This window comes from Pseudophryne corroboree, chromosome 4 (genome assembly GCF_028390025.1).
Source record: "Pseudophryne corroboree isolate aPseCor3 chromosome 4, aPseCor3.hap2, whole genome shotgun sequence".
In the NCBI taxonomy this organism is placed as follows: domain Eukaryota; kingdom Metazoa; phylum Chordata; class Amphibia; order Anura; family Myobatrachidae; genus Pseudophryne; species Pseudophryne corroboree.
In genome coordinates, this window is record NC_086447.1 from 892,422,405 (window position 1) to 892,443,250 (window position 20,846).

The window sequence follows — 20,846 nt, forward strand, 5'->3', positions numbered from 1 at the left end:
AACCCCAACTCACTCCTGGATTGCTTAGTTGTGATGTGGAGTCACCTTGTGTTGTGACCAGGATGCCTATTCAATTGAGTAGGTGGACCCCACTCCTACATGGTGGTGACACTTGTCACTGCCCCAAGGTATGGGGCTCACTCTCGCTGCTGGGTAGTTAACACTGTTTAGAATACCTTTTTTTAAACCTTGTCCTCTGTACCCATGCAGGTTTACAATTAAATGCAGATCCTGGCCTTGAACCCTGTACATAGACCACTTGCCAAACCACAACTCACTCCTAGATTGCTTACTTGTGATGTGGAGTCACCATGTGTTGTGACCTGGATGCCTATTCAGGTGAGTAGGTGGACCCCACTCCTACATGGTGGTGACACTTGTCACTGCCCCAAGGTATGGGGCCCACTCTCGCTGCTGGGTGGTTAATACTGTTTAGAATACCTTTTTTTAAACCTTGTCCTCTGTACCCATGCAGGTTTACAATTAGATGCAGATCCTGGCCTTGAACCCTCTACATAGACCACTTGCCAAACCCCAACTCACTCCTGGATTGCTTACTTGTGATGTGGAGTCACCCTGTGTTGTGACCTGGATGCCAATTCAGGTGAGTAGGTGGACCCCACTCCTAAATGGTGGTGACACTTGTCACTGCCCCAAAGTATGGGGCCCACTCTCGCTGCTGGGTGGTTAACACTGTTTAGAATACCTTTTGTAAACCTTGATCTCTGTACCCATGCAGGTTTACAATTAGATGCAGATCCTGGCCTTGAACCCTCTACATAGACCACTTGCCAAACCACAACTCACTCCTGGATTGCTTACTTGTGATGTGGAGTCACCATGTGTTGTGACCTGGATGCCTATTCAGGTGAGTAGGTGGACCCCACTCCTACATGGTGGTGACACTTGTCACTGCCCCACAGTATGGGGCCCACTCTCGCTGCTGGGTGGTTAACACTGTTTAGAATACCTTTTTTTAAACCTTGTCCTCTGTACCCATGCAGGTTTACAATTAAATGCAGATCCTGGCCTTGAACCCTCTACATAGACCACTTGCCAAACCACAACTCACTCCTGGATTGCTTACTTGTGATGTGGAGTCACCATGTGTTGTGACCTGGATGCCTATTCAGGTGAGTAGGTGGACCCCACTCCTACATGGTGGTGACACTTGTCACTGCCCCAAGGTATGGGGCCCACTCTCGCTGCTGTGTGGTTAACACTGTTTAGAATACCTTTTTTTAAACCTTGTCCTCTGTACCCATGCAGGTTTACAATTAGATGCAGATCCTGGCCTTGAACCCTCTACAAAGACCACTTGCCAAACCACAACTCACTCCTGGATTGCTTACTTGTGATGTGGAGTTACCATGTGTTGTTACCTGGATGCCTATTCAGGTGAGTAGGTGGACCCCACTCCTACATGGTGGTGACACTTGTCACTGCCCCAAGGTATGGGGCCCACTCTCGCTGCTGGGTGGTTAACACTGTTTAGAATACCTTTTTTTAAACCTTGTCCTCTGTACCCATGCAAGTTTACAATTTGATGCAGATCCTGGCCTTGAACCCTGTACATAGACCACTTGCCAAACCCCAACTCACTCCTGGATTGCTTACTTGTGATGTGGAGTCACCCTGTGTTGTGACCTGGATGCCAATTCAGGTGAGTAGGTGGACCCCACTCCTACATGGTGGTGACACTTGTCACTGCCCCAAGGTATGGGGCCCACTCTCGCTGCTGGGTGGTTAACACTGTTTAGAATACCTTTTTTTTTTAAACCTTGTCCTCTGTACCCATGCAGGTTTACAATTAGATGCAGATCCTGGCCTTGAACCCTCTACATAGACCACTTGCCAAACCACAACTCACTCCTGGATTGCTTACTTGTGATGTGGAGTCACCATGTGTTGTGACCTGGATGCTTATTCAGGTGAGTAGGTGGACCCCACTCATACATGGTGGTGACACTTGTCACTGCCCCAAGGTATGGGGCCCACTCTCGCTGCTGGGTAGTTAACACTGTTTAGAATACCTTTTTTTAAACCTTGTCCTCTGTACCCATGCAGGTTTACAATTAGATGCAGATCCTGGCCTTGAACCCTGTACATAGACCACTTGCCAAACCACAACTCACTCCTAGATTGCTTACTTGTGATGTGGAGTCACCATGTGTTGTGACCTGGATGCCTATTCAGGTGAGTAGGTGGACCCCACTCCTACATGGTGGTGACACTTGTCACTGCCCCAAGGTATGGGGCCCACTCTCGCTGCTGGGTGGTTAACACTGTTTAGAATACTTTTTTAAAACCTTGTCCCCTGTACCCACGCAGGGTTACAATTAGATGCAGATCCTTGCCTTGAACCCTCTACATAGACCACTTGCCAAACCACAATTCACTCCTGGATTGCTTACTTGTGATGTGGAGTCACCATGTGTTGTGACCTGGATGCCTATTCAGGTGAGTAGGTGGACCCCACTCCTACATGGTGGTGACACTTGTCACTGCCCCAAGGTATGGGGCCCACTCTCGCTGCTGGGTGGTTAACACTGTTTAGAATACCTTTTTTTAAACCTTGTCCTCTGTACCCATGCAGGTTTACAATTAGATGCAGATCCTGGCCTTGAACCCTGTACATAGACCACTTGCCAAACCCCAACTCACTCCTGGATTGCTTAGTTGTGATGTGGAGTCACCTTGTGTTGTGACCAGGATGCCTATTCAATTGAGTAGGTGGACCCCACTCCTTCATGGTGGTGACACTTGTCACTGCCCCAAGGTATGGGGCCCACTCTCGCTGCTGGGTGGTTAACACTGTTTAGAATACCTTTTTTTTTAAACCTTGTCCTCTGTACCCATGCAGGTTTACAATTAGATGCAGAGCCTGGCCTTGAACCCTGTACATAGACCACTTGCCAAACCCCAACTCACTCCTGGATTGCTTACTTGTGATGTGGAGTCACCCTCTATTGTGACCTGGATGCCTAGTTAGGTGAGTAGGTGGACCCCACTCCTACATGGTGGTGACACTTGTCACTGCCCCAAGGTATGGGGCCCACTCTCGCTGATGGGTGGTTAACACTGTTTAGAATACCTTTTTTTTTTAAACCTTGTCCTCTGTATCCATGCAGGTTTACAATTAGATGCAGATCCTGGCCTTGAACCCTCTACATAGACCACTTGCCAAACCACAACTCACTCCTGGATTGCTTACTTGGGATGTGGAGTCACCATGTGTTGTGACCTGGATGCCAATTCAGGTGAGTAGGTGGACCCCACTCATACATGGTGGTGACACTTGTCACTGCCCCAAGGTATGGGGCTCACTCTCGCTGCTGGGTAGTTAACACTGTTTAGAATACCTTTTTTTAAACCTTGTCCTCTGTACCCATGCAGGTTTACAATTAGATGCAGATCCTGGCCTTGAACCCTGTACATAGACCACTTGCCAAACCACAACTCACTCCTAGATTGCTTACTTGTGATGTGGAGTCACCATGTGTTGTGACCTGGATGCCTAGTCAGGTGAGTACGTGGACCCCACTCCTACATGGTGGTGACACTTGTCACTGCCCCAAGGTATGGGGCCCACTCTCGCTGCTGGGTGGTTAACACTGTTTAGAATACCTTTTTTTATACCTTGTCCTCTGTACCCATGCAGGTTTACAATTAGATGCAGATCCTTGCCTTGAACCCTGTACATAGACCACTTGCCAAACCCCAACTCACTCCTGGATTGCTTACTTGTGATGTGGAGTCACCCTGTGTTGTGACCTGGATGCCAATTCAGGTGAGTAGGTGGACCCCACTCCTACATGGTGGTGACACTTGTCACTGCCCCAAAGTATGGGGCCCACTCTCGCTGCTGGGTGGTTAACACTGTTTAGAATACCTTTTGTAAACCTTGATCTCTGTACCCATGCAGGTTTACAATTAGATGCAGATCCTAGCCTTGAACCCTGTACATAGACCACTTGCCAAACCACAACTCACTCCTGGATTGCTTACTTGTGATGTGGAGTCACCATGTGTTGTGACCTGGATGCCTATTCAGGTGAGTAGGTGGACCCCACTCCTACATGGTGGTGACACTTGTCACTGCCCCACAGTATGGGGCCCACTCTCGCTGCTGGGTGGTTAACACTGTTTAGAATACCTTTTTTTAAACCTTGTCCTCTGTACCCATGCAGGTTTACAATTAAATGCAGATCCTGGCCTTGAACCCTCTACATAGACCACTTGCCAAACCACAACTCACTCCTGGATTGCTTACTTGTGATGTGGAGTCACCATGTGTTGTGACCTGGATGCTTATTCAGGTGAGTAGGTGGACCCCACTCATACATGGTGGTGACACTTGTCACTGCCCCAAGGTATGGGGCTCACTCTCGCTGCTGGGTAGTTAACACTGTTTAGAATACCTTTTTTTAAACCTTGTCCTGTGTACCCATGCAGGTTTACAATTAAATGCAGATCCTGGCCTTGAACCCTGTACATAGACCACTTGCCAAACCACAACTCACTCCTAGATTGCTTACTTGTGATGTGGAGTCACCATGTGTTGTGACCTGGATGCCTATTCAGGTGAGTAGGTGGACCCCACTCCTACATGGTGGTGACACTTGTCACTGCCCCAAGGTATGGGGCCCACTCTCGCTGCTGGGTGGTTAATACTGTTTAGAATACCTTTTTTTAAACCTTGTCCTCTGTACCCATGCAGGTTTACAATTAGATGCAGATCCTGGCCTTGAACCCTGTACATAGACCACTTGCCAAACCCCAACTCACTCCTGGATTGCTTACTTGTGATGTGGAGTCACCCTGTGTTGTGACCTGGATGCCAATTCAGGTGAGTAGGTGGACCCCACTCCTAAATGGTGGTGACACTTGTCACTGCCCCAAAGTATGGGGCCCACTCTCGCTGCTGGGTGGTTAACACTGTTTAGAATACCTTTTGTAAACCTTGATCTCTGTACCCATGCAGGTTTACAATTAGATGCAGATCCTGGCCTTGAACCCTCTACATAGACCACTTGCCAAACCACAACTCACTCCTGGATTGCTTACATGTGATGTGGAGTCACCATGTGTTGTGACCTGGATGCCTATTCAGGTGAGTAGGTGGACCCCACTCCTACATGGTGGTGACACTTGTCACTGCCCCACAGTATGGGGCCCACTCTCGCTGCTGGGTGGTTAACACTGTTTAGAATACCTTTTTTTAAACCTTGTCCTCTGTACCCATGCAGGTTTACAATTAAATGCAGATCCTGGCCTTGAACCCTCTACATAGACCACTTGCCAAACCACAACTCACTCCTGGATTGCTTACTTGTGATGTGGAGTCACCATGTGTTGTGACCTGGATGCCTATTCAGGTGAGTAGGTGGACCCCACTCCTACATGGTGGTGACACTTGTCACTGCCCCAAGGTATGGGGCCCACTCTCGCTGCTGTGTGGTTAACACTGTTTAGAATACCTTTTTTTAAACCTTGTCCTCTGTACCCATGCAGGTTTACAATTAGATGCAGATCCTGGCCTTGAACCCTCTACAAAGACCACTTGCCAAACCACAACTCACTCCTGGATTGCTTACTTGTGATGTGGAGTTACCATGTGTTGTGACCTGGATGCCTATTCAGGTGAGTAGGTGGACCCCACTCCTACATGGTGGTGACACTTGTCACTGCCCCAAGGTATGGGGCCCACTCTCGCTGCTGGGTGGTTAACACTGTTTAGAATACCTTTTTTTAAACCTTGTCCTCTGTACCCATGCAAGTTTACAATTTGATGCAGATCCTGGCCTTGAACCCTGTACATAGACCACTTGCCAAACCCCAACTCACTCCTGGATTGCTTACTTGTGATGTGGAGTCACCCTGTGTTGTGACCTGGATGCCAATTCAGGTGAGTAGGTGGACCCCACTCCTACATGGTGGTGACACTTGTCACTGCCCCAAGGTATGGGGCCCACTCTCGCTGCTGGGTAGTTAACACTGTTTAGAATACCTTTTTTTAAACCTTGTCCTCTGTACCCATGCAGGTTTACAATTAGAAGCAGATCCTGGCCTTGAACCCTCTACATAGACCACTTGCCAAACCACAACTCACTCCTGGATTGCTTTCTTGTGATGTGGAGTCACCATGTGTTGTGACCTGGATGCCTATTCAGGTGAGTAGGTGGACCCCACTCCTACATGGTGGTGACACTTGTCACTGCCCCAAGGTATGGGGCTCACTCTCGCTGCTGGGTAGTTAACACTGTTTAGAATACCTTTTTTTAAACCTTGTCCTCTGTACCCATGCAGGTTTACAATTAAATGCAGATCCTGGCCTTGAACCCTGTACATAGACCACTTGCCAAACCACAACTCACTCCTAGATTGCTTACTTGTGATGTGGAGTCACCATGTGTTGTGACCTGGATGCCTATTCAGGTGAGTAGGTGGACCCCACTCCTACATGGTGGTGACACTTGTCACTGCCCCAAGGTATGGGGCCCACTCTCGCTGCTGGGTGGTTAATACTGTGAAGAAAACCTTTTTTTAAACCTTGTCCTCTGTACCCATGCAGGTTTACAATTAGATGCAGATCCTGGCCTTGAACCCTGTACATAGACCACTTGCCAAACCCCAACTCACTCCTGGATTGCTTACTTGTGATGTGGAGTCACCCTGTGTTGTGACCTGGATGCCAATTCAGGTGAGTAGGAGGACCCCACTCCTACATGGTGGTGACACTTGTCACTGCCCCAAAGTATGGGGCCCACTCTCGCTGCTGGGTGGTTAACACTGTTTAGAATACCTTTTGTAAACCTTGATCTCTGTACCCATGCAGGTTTACAATTAGATGCAGATCCTGGCCTTGAACCCTCTACATAGACCACTTGCCAAACCACAACTCACTCCTGGATTGCTTACTTGTGATGTGGAGTCACCATGTGTTGTGACCTGGATGCCTATTCAGGTGAGTAGGTGGACCCCACTCCTACATGGTGGTGACACTTGTCACTGCCCCACAGTATGGGGCCCACTCTCGCTGCTGGGTGGTTAACACTGTTTAGAATACCTTTTTTTAAACCTTGTCCTCTGTACCCATGCAGGTTTACAATTAAATGCAGATCCTGGCCTTGAACCCTCTACATAGACCACTTGCCAAACCACAACTCACTCCTGGATTGCTTACTTGTGATGTGGAGTCACCATGTGTTGTGACCTGGATGCCTATTCAGGTGAGTAGGTGGACCCCACTCCTACATGGTGGTGACACTTGTCACTGCCCCAAGGTATGGGGCCCACTCTCGCTGCTGTGTGGTTAACACTGTTTAGAATACCTTTTTTTAAACCTTGTCCTCTGTACCCATGCAGGTTTACAATTAGATGCAGATCCTGGCCTTGAACCCTCTACAAAGACCACTTGCCAAACCACAACTCACTCCTGGATTGCTTACTTGTGATGTGGAGTTACCATGTGTTGTGACCTGGATGCCTATTCAGGTGAGTAGGTGGACCCCACTCCTACATGGTGGTGACACTTGTCACTGCCCCAAGGTATGGGGCCCACTCTCGCTGCTGGGTGGTTAACACTGTTTAGAATACCTTTTTTTTAAACCTTGTCCTCTGTACCCATGCAAGTTTACAATTTGATGCAGATCCTGGCCTTGAACCCTGTACATAGACCACTTGCCAAACCCCAACTCACTCCTGGATTGCTTAGTTGTGATGTGGAGTCACCCTGTGTTGTGACCTGGATGCCAATTCAGGTGAGTAGGTGGACCCCACTCCTACATGGTGGTGACACTTGTCACTGCCCCAAGGTATGGGGCCCACTCTCGCTGCTGGGTAGTTAACACTGTTTAGAATACCTTTTTTTAAACCTTGTCCTCTGTACCCATGCAGGTTTACAATTAGATGCAGATCCTGGCCTTGAACCCTCTACATAGACCACTTGCCAAACCACAACTCACTCCTGGATTGCTTACTTGTGATGTGGAGTCACCATGTGTTGTGACCTGGATGCCTATTCAGGTGAGTAGGTGGACCCCACTCCTACATGGTGGTGACACTTGTCACTGCCCCAAGGTATGGGGCCCACTCTCGCTGCTGGGTGGTTAACACTGTTTAGAATACCTTTTTTTAAACCTTGTCCTCTGTACCCATGCAGGTTTACAAGTAGATGCAGATCCTGACCTTGAACCCTGTACATAGACCACTTGCCAAACCCCAACTCACTCCTGGATTGCTTAGTTGTGATGTGGAGTCACCTTGTATTGTGACCAGGATGCCTATTCAATTGAGTAGGTGGACCCCACTCCTACATGGTGGTGACACTTGTCACTGCCCCAAGGTATGGGGCCCACTCTCGCTGCTGGGTGGTTAACACTGTTTAGAATACCTTTTTTTAAACCTTGTCCTCTGTACCCATGCAGGTTTACAATTAGATGCAGATCCTGGTCTTGAACCCTCTACATAGACCACTTGCCAAACCCCAACTCACTCCTGGATTGCTTAGTTGTGATGTGGAGTCACCCTGTGTTGTGACCTGGATGCCTATTCAGGTGAGTAGGGGGACCCCACTCCTACATGGTGGTGACACTTGTCACAGTCCCAAGGTATGGGGCCCACTCTCGCTGCTGGGTGGTTAACACTGTTTAGAATACCTTTTTTTTTAAACCTTGTCCTCTGTACCCATGCAGGTTTACAATTAGATGCAGATCCTGGCCTTGAACCCTGTACATAGACCACTTGCCAAACCCCAACTCACTCCTGGATTGCTTAGTTGTGATGTGGAGTCACCTTGTGTTGTGACCAGGATGCCTATTCAATTGAGTAGGTGGACCCCACTCCTACATGGTGGTGACACTTGTCACTGCCCCAAGGTATGGGGCCCACTCTCGCTGCTGGGTGGTTAACACTGTTTAGAATACCTTTTTTTTTTAAACCTTGTCCTCTGTACCCATGCAGGTTTACAATTAGATGCAGATCCTGGCCTTGAACCCTCTACATAGACCACTTGCCAAACCACAACTCACTCCTGGATTGCTTACTTGTGATGTGGAGTCACCATGTGTTGTGACCTGGATGCTTATTCAGGTGAGTAGGTGGACCCCACTCATACATGGTGGTGACACTTGTCACTGCCCCAAGGTATGGGGCCCACTCTCGCTGCTGGGTAGTTAACACTGTTTAGAATACCTTTTTTTAAACCTTGTCCTCTGTACCCATGCAGGTTTACAATTAGATGCAGATCCTGGCCTTGAACCCTGTACATAGACCACTTGCCAAACCACAACTCACTCCTAGATTGCTTACTTGTGATGTGGAGTCACCATGTGTTGTGACCTGGATGCCTATTCAGGTGAGTAGGTGGACCCCACTCCTACATGGTGGTGACACTTGTCACTGCCCCAAGGTATGGGGCCCACTCTCGCTGCTGGGTGGTTAACACTGTTTAGAATACTTTTTTTAAACCTTGTCCCCTGTACCCACGCAGGGTTACAATTAGATGCAGATCCTTGCCTTGAACCCTCTACATAGACCACTTGCCAAACCACAATTCACTCCTGGATTGCTTACTTGTGATGTGGAGTCACCATGTGTTGTGACCTGGATGCCTATTCAGGTGAGTAGGTGGACCCCACTCCTACATGGTGGTGACACTTGTCACTGCCCCAAGGTATGGGGCCCACTCTCGCTGCTGGGTGGTTAATACTGTTTAGAATACCTTTTTTAAACCTTGTCCTCTGTACCCATGCAGGTTTACAATTAGATGCAGATCCTGGCCTTGAACCCTGTACATAGACCACTTGCCAAACCCCAACTCACTCCTGGATTGCTTACTTGTGATGTGGAGTCACCCTGTGTTGTGACCTGGATGCCAATTCAGGTGAGTAGGTGGACCCCACTCCTACATGGTGGTGACACTTGTCACTGCCCCAAGGTATGGGGCCCACTCTCGCTGCTGGGTGGTTAATACTGTTTAGAATACCTTTTGTAAACCTTGATCTCTGTACCCATGCAGGTTTACAATTAGATGCAGATCCTGGCCTTGAACCCTCTACATAGACCACTTGCCAAACCACAACTCACTCCTGGATTGCTTACTTGTGATGTGGAGTCACCATGTGTTGTGACCTGGATGCCTATTCAGGTGAGTAGGTGGACCCCACTCCTACATGGTGGTGACACTTGTCACTGCCCCACAGTATGGGGCCCACTCTCGCTGCTGGGTGGTTAACACTGTTTAGAATACCTTTTTTTAAACCTTGTCCTCTGTACCCATGCAGGTTTACAATTAAATGCAGATCCTGGCCTTGAACCCTCTACATAGACCACTTGCCAAACCACAACTCACTCCTGGATTGCTTACTTGTGATGTGGAGTCACCATGTGTTGTGACCTGGATGCCTATTCAGGTGAGTAGGTGGACCCCACTCCTACATGGTGGTGACACTTGTCACTGCCCCAAGGTATGGGGCCCACTCTCGCTGCTGGGTGGTTAACACTGTTTAGAATACCTTTTTTTAAACCTTGTCCTCTGTACCCATGCAGGTTTACAAGTAGATGCAGATCCTGACCTTGAACCCTGTACATAGACCACTTGCCAAACCCCAACTCACTCCTGGATTGCTTAGTTGTGATGTGGAGTCACCTTGTATTGTGACCAGGATGCCTATTCAATTGAGTAGGTGGACCCCACTCCTACATGGTGGTGACACTTGTCACTGCCCCAAGGTATGGGGCCCACTCTCGCTGCTGGGTGGTTAACACTGTTTAGAATACCTTTTTTTAAACCTTGTCCTCTGTACCCATGCAGGTTTACAATTAGATGCAGATCCTGGTCTTGAACCCTCTACATAGACCACTTGCCAAACCCCAACTCACTCCTGGATTGCTTAGTTGTGATGTGGAGTCACCCTGTGTTGTGACCTGGATGCCTATTCAGGTGAGTAGGGGGACCCCACTCCTACATGGTGGTGACACTTGTCACAGTCCCAAGGTATGGGGCCCACTCTCGCTGCTGGGTGGTTAACACTGTTTAGAATACCTTTTTTTTTAAACCTTGTCCTCTGTACCCATGCAGGTTTACAATTAGATGCAGATCCTGGCCTTGAACCCTGTACATAGACCACTTGCCAAACCCCAACTCACTCCTTGATTGCTTAGTTGTGATGTGGAGTCACCTTGTGTTGTGACCAGGATGCCTATTCAATTGAGTAGGTGGACCCCACTCCTACATGGTGGTGACACTTGTCACTGCCCCAAGGTATGGGGCCCACTCTCGCTGCTGGGTGGTTAACACTGTTTAGAATACCTTTTTTTTTTAAACCTTGTCCTCTGTACCCATGCAGGTTTACAATTAGATGCAGATCCTGGCCTTGAACCCTCTACATAGACCACTTGCCAAACCACAACTCACTCCTGGATTGCTTACTTGTGATGTGGAGTCACCATGTGTTGTGACCTGGATGCTTATTCAGGTGAGTAGGTGGACCCCACTCATACATGGTGGTGACACTTGTCACTGCCCCAAGGTATGGGGCCCACTCTCGCTGCTGGGTAGTTAACACTGTTTAGAATACCTTTTTTTAAACCTTGTCCTCTGTACCCATGCAGGTTTACAATTAGATGCAGATCCTGGCCTTGAACCCTGTACATAGACCACTTGCCAAACCACAACTCACTCCTAGATTGCTTACTTGTGATGTGGAGTCACCATGTGTTGTGACCTGGATGCCTATTCAGGTGAGTAGGTGGACCCCACTCCTACATGGTGGTGACACTTGTCACTGCCCCAAGGTATGGGGCCCACTCTCGCTGCTGGGTGGTTAACACTGTTTAGAATACTTTTTTTAAACCTTGTCCCCTGTACCCACGCAGGGTTACAATTAGATGCAGATCCTTGCCTTGAACCCTCTACATAGACCACTTGCCAAACCACAATTCACTCCTGGATTGCTTACTTGTGATGTGGAGTCACCATGTGTTGTGACCTGGATGCCTATTCAGGTGAGTAGGTGGACCCCACTCCTACATGGTGGTGACACTTGTCACTGCCCCAAGGTATGGGGCCCACTCTCGCTGCTGGGTGGTTAATACTGTTTAGAATACCTTTTTTTAAACCTTGTCCTCTGTACCCATGCAGGTTTACAATTAGATGCAGATCCTGGCCTTGAACCCTGTACATAGACCACTTGCCAAACCCCAACTCACTCCTGGATTGCTTACTTGTGATGTGGAGTCACCCTGTGTTGTGACCTGGATGCCAATTCAGGTGAGTAGGTGGACCCCACTCCTACATGGTGGTGACACTTGTCACTGCCCCAAAGTATGGGGCCCACTCTCGCTGCTGGGTGGTTAACACTGTTTAGAATACCTTTTGTAAACCTTGATCTCTGTACCCATGCAGGTTTACAATTAGATGCAGATCCTGGCCTTGAACCCTCTACATAGACCACTTGCCAAACCACAACTCACTCCTGGATTGCTTACTTGTGATGTGGAGTCACCATGTGTTGTGACCTGGATGCCTATTCAGGTGAGTAGGTGGACCCCACTCCTACATGGTGGTGACACTTGTCACTGCCCCACAGTATGGGGCCCACTCTCGCTGCTGGGTGGTTAACACTGTTTAGAATACCTTTTTTTAAACCTTGTCCTCTGTACCCATGCAGGTTTACAATTAAATGCAGATCCTGGCCTTGAACCCTCTACATAGACCACTTGCCAAACCACAACTCACTCCTGGATTGCTTACTTGTGATGTGGAGTCACCATGTGTTGTGACCTGGATGCCTATTCAGGTGAGTAGGTGGACCCCACTCCTACATGATGGTGACACTTGTCACTGCCCCAAGGTATGGGGCCCACTCTCGCTGCTGTGTGGTTAACACTGTTTAGAATACCTTTTTTTAAACCTTGTCCTCTGTACCCATGCAGGTTTACAATTAGATGCAGATCCTGGCCTTGAACCCTCTACAAAGACCACTTGCCAAACCACAACTCACTCCTGGATTGCTTACTTGTGATGTGGAGTTACCATGTGTTGTGACCTGGATGCCTATTCAGGTGAGTAGGTGGACCCCACTCCTACATGGTGGTGACACTTGTCACTGCCCCAAGGTATGGGGCCCACTCTCGCTGCTGGGTGGTTAACACTGTTTAGAATACCTTTTTTTTAAACCTTGTCCTCTGTACCCATGCAAGTTTACAATTTGATGCAGATCCTGGCCTTGAACCCTGTACATAGACCACTTGCCAAACCCCAACTCACTCCTGGATTGCTTACTTGTGATGTGGAGTCACCCTGTGTTGTGACCTGGATGCCAATTCAGGTGAATAGGTGGACCCCACTCCTACATGGTGGTGACACTTGTCACTGCCCCAAGGTATGGGGCCCACTCTCGCTGCTGGGTAGTTAACACTGTTTAGAATACCTTTTTTTAAACCTTGTCCTCTGTACCCATGCAGGTTTACAATTAGATGCAGATCCTGGCCTTGAACCCTCTACATAGACCACTTGCCAAACCACAACTCACTCCTGGATTGCTTACTTGTGATGTGGAGTCACCATGTGTTGTGACCTGGATGCCTATTCAGGTGAGTAGGTGGACCCCACTCCTACATGGTGGTGACACTTGTCACTGCCCCAAGGTATGGGGCCCACTCTCGCTGCTGGGTGGTTAACACTGTTTAGAATACCTTTTTTTAAACCTTGTCCTCTGTACCCATGCAGGTTTACAAGTAGATGCAGATCCTGACCTTGAACCCTGTACATAGACCACTTGCCAAACCCCAACTCACTCCTGGATTGCTTAGTTGTGATGTGGAGTCACCTTGTGTTGTGACCAGGATGCCTATTCAATTGAGTAGGTGGACCCCACTCCTACATGGTGGTGACACTTGTCACTGCCCCAAGGTATGGGGCCCACTCTCGCTGCTGGGTGGTTAACACTGTTTAGAATACCTTTTTTTAAACCTTGTCCTACTGTCAAAGTCAGAAAAATGTCTCAATGCACGTTGCCATATTTGCACCGCACACTGGTCCGTGCTGCGCATGCGTACGCTCTCCCGTGGAAGCGCATACCCGCAATAGCGTGCACTCGCACGCGCAGTATGCGCATTTACGGTAGAGTTTATGTGATCGTAGCGTGCGACTCATTAGTTACAAATGTTCACAATTAATGTAGTTTATAGATCATGATCCCTTTGATAGTTTCTGTAAGTTTGGGTAAAGTACAATGTCCCAGAGCTGAGGAATCCCTCCTTATATCGTACGAAGGGTCTAACAGGAATTATACAGCAGTGTTTGGTACCCATCGGAAGAGTATTTAATTAGCAATATTCCGGTGTTGGTTTGGAGCGTATTAATCGCTCGTGCGAATAGTTATGGACATAAGAAGTTTATGTCCATTTCTATTATTTACACATACTCAGGTATGCGGCGGGAAACCCAGTTTCCCACCCACCTGAGCTGTTGGAAATCGTCACAGCCCACCTGTATGAATCACCCTATGACCTTTTGTTATGATACAGGGCCGAATTCCTTCGGCCAATGGACAATGGGATTGTAGGACCAGGAGATTGCATTGTGTGTGGGGCATAAATAGGCAGGCCGACCACATCCAGCTCTCACTCTCTCATCAACGGTTATCTGCTGATAACCGGGAGCTGGATATCGAGGCGCAGGCGATCATACCCTTTGTGCGTAAGTTTTCTCTCCGTTATCATTGTCTTTCTGCGAGCCAATTTCTCTCTCTCTCTCTCTATCTCTCTCTCTCCTCTTTTTCTCTTAAATACTTCATAGTAGTATTGTATTGTATTGCATTTAGGTCAGTGTAGTATTGTCTTTTTGTATTTATTGTTTAGTTCTGTGGTTAGGAAGTCTCTGTTATATTGTAGTGTATCATATGTACTGTTATCCCCTTTTACAAGTATATTAGACATAATACAGTTAATAGGCTTTGGAAACCTAAAACCAGTATCAGTGTATTTACTATAGTGTTAAGTGTTCACTTGAGCGTCGGTGACGCTCAAACAGCTTTGTAGGTAGTCAGGTTACACAAGGTTGCATTTACACCCTGTACTCACATTAAGGTATTCTGTGTGTTTCATCGGTATAAGGTTTAATATCAAGGTATAGTGTTGTGAGCGTCTGCATCGCTGGTGACCTCCTCGTGGTCTCGAGCGTATGCTACGCCATAGCGAATCTTTCCCCTAGACATAACCAATAACGTGTCCTGTGATCACTGGGCCGTGAGCGAACGTGACGCTTGAGCGTCTCGCCTACGGCTGAGCGATCGTTACGCAAATAGCGTATCATTACGGTATTTCTTAAGTAAACAGCGTACAGTGTTCTTAGCTTCATAAGGGTTGTTTATACGACAAAGGAATTTAGCATTGTCAATTGCGGGCTCGTCCGGTCCTTTTCACATCTGCACTAGGTAGATCAGCAGACATTATCCCTCCAGCAAAGGGTGGGAGGTTGTCTCACAGTGCTGACGGGATAAGCGTCTGCTTCGCTTAGGTAAAGAGTGCTGAAGGAACCCGGTAACCGGAAGTAAGAACAAAACGCTTGTGTCTTTTAAAACTGTTTATTTTTCTTTTGTCTTGCGTACGCATACATACCTGCATTTCTTTTCACTTGTGTATTTCATTTTTTCGTATATCACTATTCCTGTTTGCCAAATTTTATAGTTGATAGAAAGTGCTAAAAAGAGATTTGCTGTTATTTAATAGTAGAGGTGATAGTTAAAGTATAGAACAAACACACGGTTTGTCTGAGATACAAGGCAGTCAGTGTGGATTGCGGTAGATGATCAGGGATCACCTACATTGATAAATAAATATATTGTGTTACGGTGGATCCTTTGCATTGCGTACACGTGTCGCTAACAAAGACTAGCGTACGCAATCCAAAAGGCAGACGCACGCAGCGTTCATTACGCAACGTAGCGTCCGGTTACGCTCACGTAGCTCAAGTCACGAAAAAAGTTGAATTAGCGCAAAGCGATAATTAGCGCAAGGCGATAATTAACGCACAGCGGTAGATAACGCGAAGCGGAAAATAACGCAAATCTATTTTTGGAAAAATCTGAAATTTAGTTTAACAGATCCTGCTCCTAATTGGTAACACTCTTGGCCTGAAGACAATTTCTGCGCAGAAATAGATATAGAAACAAAGTGTACATGTGTTGAGTGAGTGTGTTTTGTATACAAAAGTTTATATAACTTTAAGGTGGAACCAAAAGGAAAGCCGGGTACCCGTCAAGGGACATACGTGTAAGTGACATATACGGTGGCCAGGGAGGCATCCCTGGTTAAATAATATTTGAGCATTAGAGTATAGCGGACCATAAGGTAACAAGACCAGGAGGTCATAAGGAACAAGACCAGGAGGTCATAAGGAACAAGACCAGGAGGTCGTAAGGTAAAAGGTCCGCTATAAAAGTCCAGTGGCACAACGCCTGGGGTGTTGGTGCAGAACCCATATAGGCCATAAGCTCTTGCTGAAGGAATCGCGGCCGGAAACATCGATTCCATTGGTCTTTCAGTACATGACAAGTAGTGCTCGTGTACTGAACGATTGGACCGCACGTAATTGTGTGCAGTAGTTAGTAATCTGACCTAATACCATTAGAGTAAAGTGGTCACAAACGCTATTTGTACATTCTGACGTGATTTGTGTAATTTTTTATTTTTGGAAGGGAAGTTCGCTGGTCACTCAGGAACTATCTAACAACCCCACCTTTACTGGAAAGAGTAAGTGTCCTGCGGGTAACCCTCATATGTTCCAGTAAACTGAAGGTTCCATAGGGGCCCTGTATCGAGTACGCCAGCACCACGTCGGTGTGATCAGGTCGTATTGGTCGAGGTGGGCGAGTGAGTGGGGTACTCGGTAAACCGCCACCGCCGGCCTACTGTGGAGTAATTTGGTTGTCTGAAAAGGCTTGCTGAAAACCTTGATACAGAAAATCCAAGGAGGACTAAGCAACACCTACAGACTATGGGGGCCAGTTGCTCAGGTAGGGGGCGATCAACCCTGGTTCAGGTTGATTCTGTGAACCGACCAGTTGGGTCGGCACGATATGTAATGTGTGAAAAATATGGAATTCACACCGAATCTTTATGTGATGAATGGGAGAGAATGACTGTACAAGACAGGGACAAGTTCCCAAGAATAGGTAGCTTCAGTCCAGAGGTGTTACAAAATTTAAGGAGGAGGATATGTCTCGTAAAATCAGCAAAGAGACGAATTCAGCATCATGATTATTTACAGTTATGGCACCAGGAAGGTGAGATACAGAGAGGTTTGGCTCTGGCGGCGGGATCTGGGGCAGTCAGGAAGTTGATTGCCACAGCTCCTCCCCCACCATACATTGCAGGAGAAAAGTTGATTGCGGAGAGAAACGCACTGGGTTGTAAAACACAAACTCTTAGTAACACTGTAAATGTTAATGATGTTAACCAAATAACTCATGCAAGTATTAACCCGTGCAAGATGTACCCTGTTTTGAACCTTCCTCAGGAGTGTGATCAAGAAGACGATTCAGCAACAATTTCAGCTCTCTCTCTTGCAGCCACCATAGCAGAGACCACAGTAGGCACAGCGACACCCACGAGATTAGTGAAAGCCCCTAGCGGAGGGATAGGTGAGGTCGTGTCAACGGGTAAGTACGGCACCATGCACTACACTGAAACAATTGTACCACAACAAGCTGTAGAATCTACACAGGAAGAGGCTGTTAGAATTGCTCCTGTAAGGGTAATAGCAGTTCCCAATGGAAAAACAGATGTGTCTGGAGCCACTCCCATAAGGAACATTGCCATGTACACTCCATTTTCCAGAATGGAATTAAGAACAATAGTGTCCGAATTTCCTGACCCCAGGAAGGATTTAGTTGCTAGCCAAAAATACATCAGGGATTTAGGTAACACGGTAGAACCCAACAACAAGGATTGGCAGATACTGCTAAGAGCTTGTTTACCTTCCAATGTTGATGCAACTCAGTTTTTAGCTGATTGTGCATTGGATAAAGATGTACCGCTTACAGACGTGTACAACAAGGATAATGTAAAAAGGATAAATTTACAGCTAAAAGAGTATTTCCCAGCCGTTGTTAAATGGAATAAAATATTTTCCATTAAGCAAAAGGAGTCCGAAACGGCAACAGAATATTTTCACCGGGCACTATTAGAAATGGCAAAGTACACTGGTATAGAAGACATTAAGACCAACCCAAACCATCGAGAAGTAGCAGTATCTGTACTGATGGATGGTTTGAAAGAAACATTAAAAGCTAGGGTACAGACCACGCAGCCATGTTGGCGAGGTCTGTCAGTGTCCACCTTGAGAGAGGCTGCTATTGATCACGACAGAAATATCACTAGGCACAGGGAGTCGCAAAGTGATAAGTTGATGTCCGTAAGTATACAGGCGCTGACCACAAGGCAGCCTGCGTATGTACCACCGAATCCTGTGGGTAAGGCAAGTGTAATAACATGTTTTTCTTGTAACAGACCGGGACACTTTGCACGAGAATGTAGAACAAAGAATGTACAAAGATCTTTTCAACCCCCTAGACAACAACACAACACACGACATTGGGAGCAGGGTCCACAGAGGCGGAGTTTTGAGCCACATACAGGGGAAACAAAAAGATATCCCCCAAACAGAGACTGGCATGCCTCTGGTAGTTCCCAGCTAACTCCCTCACAAGTAGTTGCTGCCAGCGGGATTCAGGGAGGTCAGCATACCCAATAGGGGTGTGGCCATACCTGTAATCTGCAGCCAGTTAAGTTGATTGCTAGTCTTGGAAACGAACCAGAAATTGCAATCAATGTAGCCGGTAAAACTTTAAACTTTCTTGTAGACACAGGGGCGGCCAAGTCAGTGATCAATTCGACAGTGGGCATGAGAACCACTGGTAGGACAGTTCCAGCCATAGGAGTAACAGGAGTAGTCCAGCACTACCCTGTTAGCAAACCAGCCGAGATTACAATAGGGCCTTTGCATACCAAGCATTCCTTTTTGCTGGCTGCATCTGCACCAACTAATCTCCTGGGTAGAGACTTACTATGTAAAATGGGTTGCGTCATTTATTGTACTCCTGAAGGTGTATTCTTGGACATCCCTGAGAATCACGCTCAGGAAGTACGAGACATGTTAGACTCCCCATCAAAATTAATGTCACACACCATTATGACAAATAGGAACCCATCCCAGGTAGAAGAGATGACATCTCAGATACCAGAGTCACTTTGGACAAAAGATGGACAGGACACTGGATTAATGGCAAACGTAGCTCCAGTAGTAGTACAAGTAAAAGAAGGTAGGATAGCTCCAAAAATCCCACAGTATCCTCTGAAGCCAGAGGTGGAGTTAGGAGTTTTTCCCGTAATAGAGCGCTTGCTACAACAGGGCATTCTAGTAAGAACGTCCAGCACAGCAAATAGTCCCATCTTCCCTGTTAAAAAGAGTGGGGGGAGGGGTTACAGGCTAGTGCAGGATCTAAGGGGGATTAACAAAATAGTTGAGAGTCAGTTCCCCGTAGTGCCTAATCCAGCTGTCATCCTAATGCAAATTCCTCCCACTGCCAAATTTTTCACTGTTATTGACCTCTGCTCCGCTTTCTTTTCGGTACCTCTGCACCCTGACAGCCAATATTTGTTTGCATTCACATACAGAGGAGTCCAATACACGTGGACTCGGTTACCCCAAGGTTTCATAGATAGTCCAAGTATATTTTCTCAGGCTTTGCATGATTGTTTACAGTCTTTCCAACCAGACAGTGGATCAGTATTGATACAGTATGTGGACGATTTATTACTGTGTTCAGATTCACTGGAAGCATCCCTGAAGGATACGAAACAGCTCCTGTTTCATCTTTCAGACACAGGTCACAAGGTTTCCAAAGACAAGTTGCAATTATGCCAGACTAAGGTAAAATATTTGGGACACTGTCTAACACAAGGACTGAGACACTTGACCGCTGATAGAATCCAAGCCATTAGAGACATGACACTGCCACAAACCCAGCAACAGATCAGGACGTTTTTAGGAATGTGTGGGTATTGCCGTAATTGGATCCCAGGGTTTTCCATATTGGCGCTACCTTTGCAGGAAATGGTCTCCTCAAACAAACCTGATCGGATTTCGCATACAGACGAATCTGAAACAGCATTTGAGAGACTCAAACAGTGTCTAACGCAGGCACCTGCACTAGGTATGCCAGACTATGGGAAATCCTTTGAACTATACGGAACAGAAAGTGCTGGGTGCGCAGCAGGTGTACTAACACAAAAACACGGTGATGCCAGCAGGCCAGTTGCATACTACAGCGCTCAGCTAGATACGGTAGCGCGGTCCCTCCCCACATGCTTGCGTAGCGTTGCAGCGATAGCATTGCTAGTGACAAAAAGCGAAGATGTCGTGCTAGGCCACAACCTCACAATCCATACACCGCATGCGGTATCTGCCTTATTGAATTCTGCCCAAACCAGACATGTCTCATCAGCAAGGTTTACGAGATGGGAATTGGCATTAATGGCCCCAGTAAACATCACCATAAGGAGATGCAGCGCATTAAACCCTGCAACATTTCTCCCAGGTGTGCCTGGACAGGCACAAAGGGTGGGAGGTGAGAGTGATGGGGAAGGAGGATTTAATGCAAAGGAAGATACACATGATTGTATGGAATATTTGACCCAAAATTTTACCGCAAGGCCTGACATCAGTGACAATCCACTAGAAGATGCAGAACTCACGTTCTACACGGACGGTAGTTGTCACAGACAGTCAGACTCGGGAGACTTGTGTACTGGATACGCAGTCGTAGATGACCAAG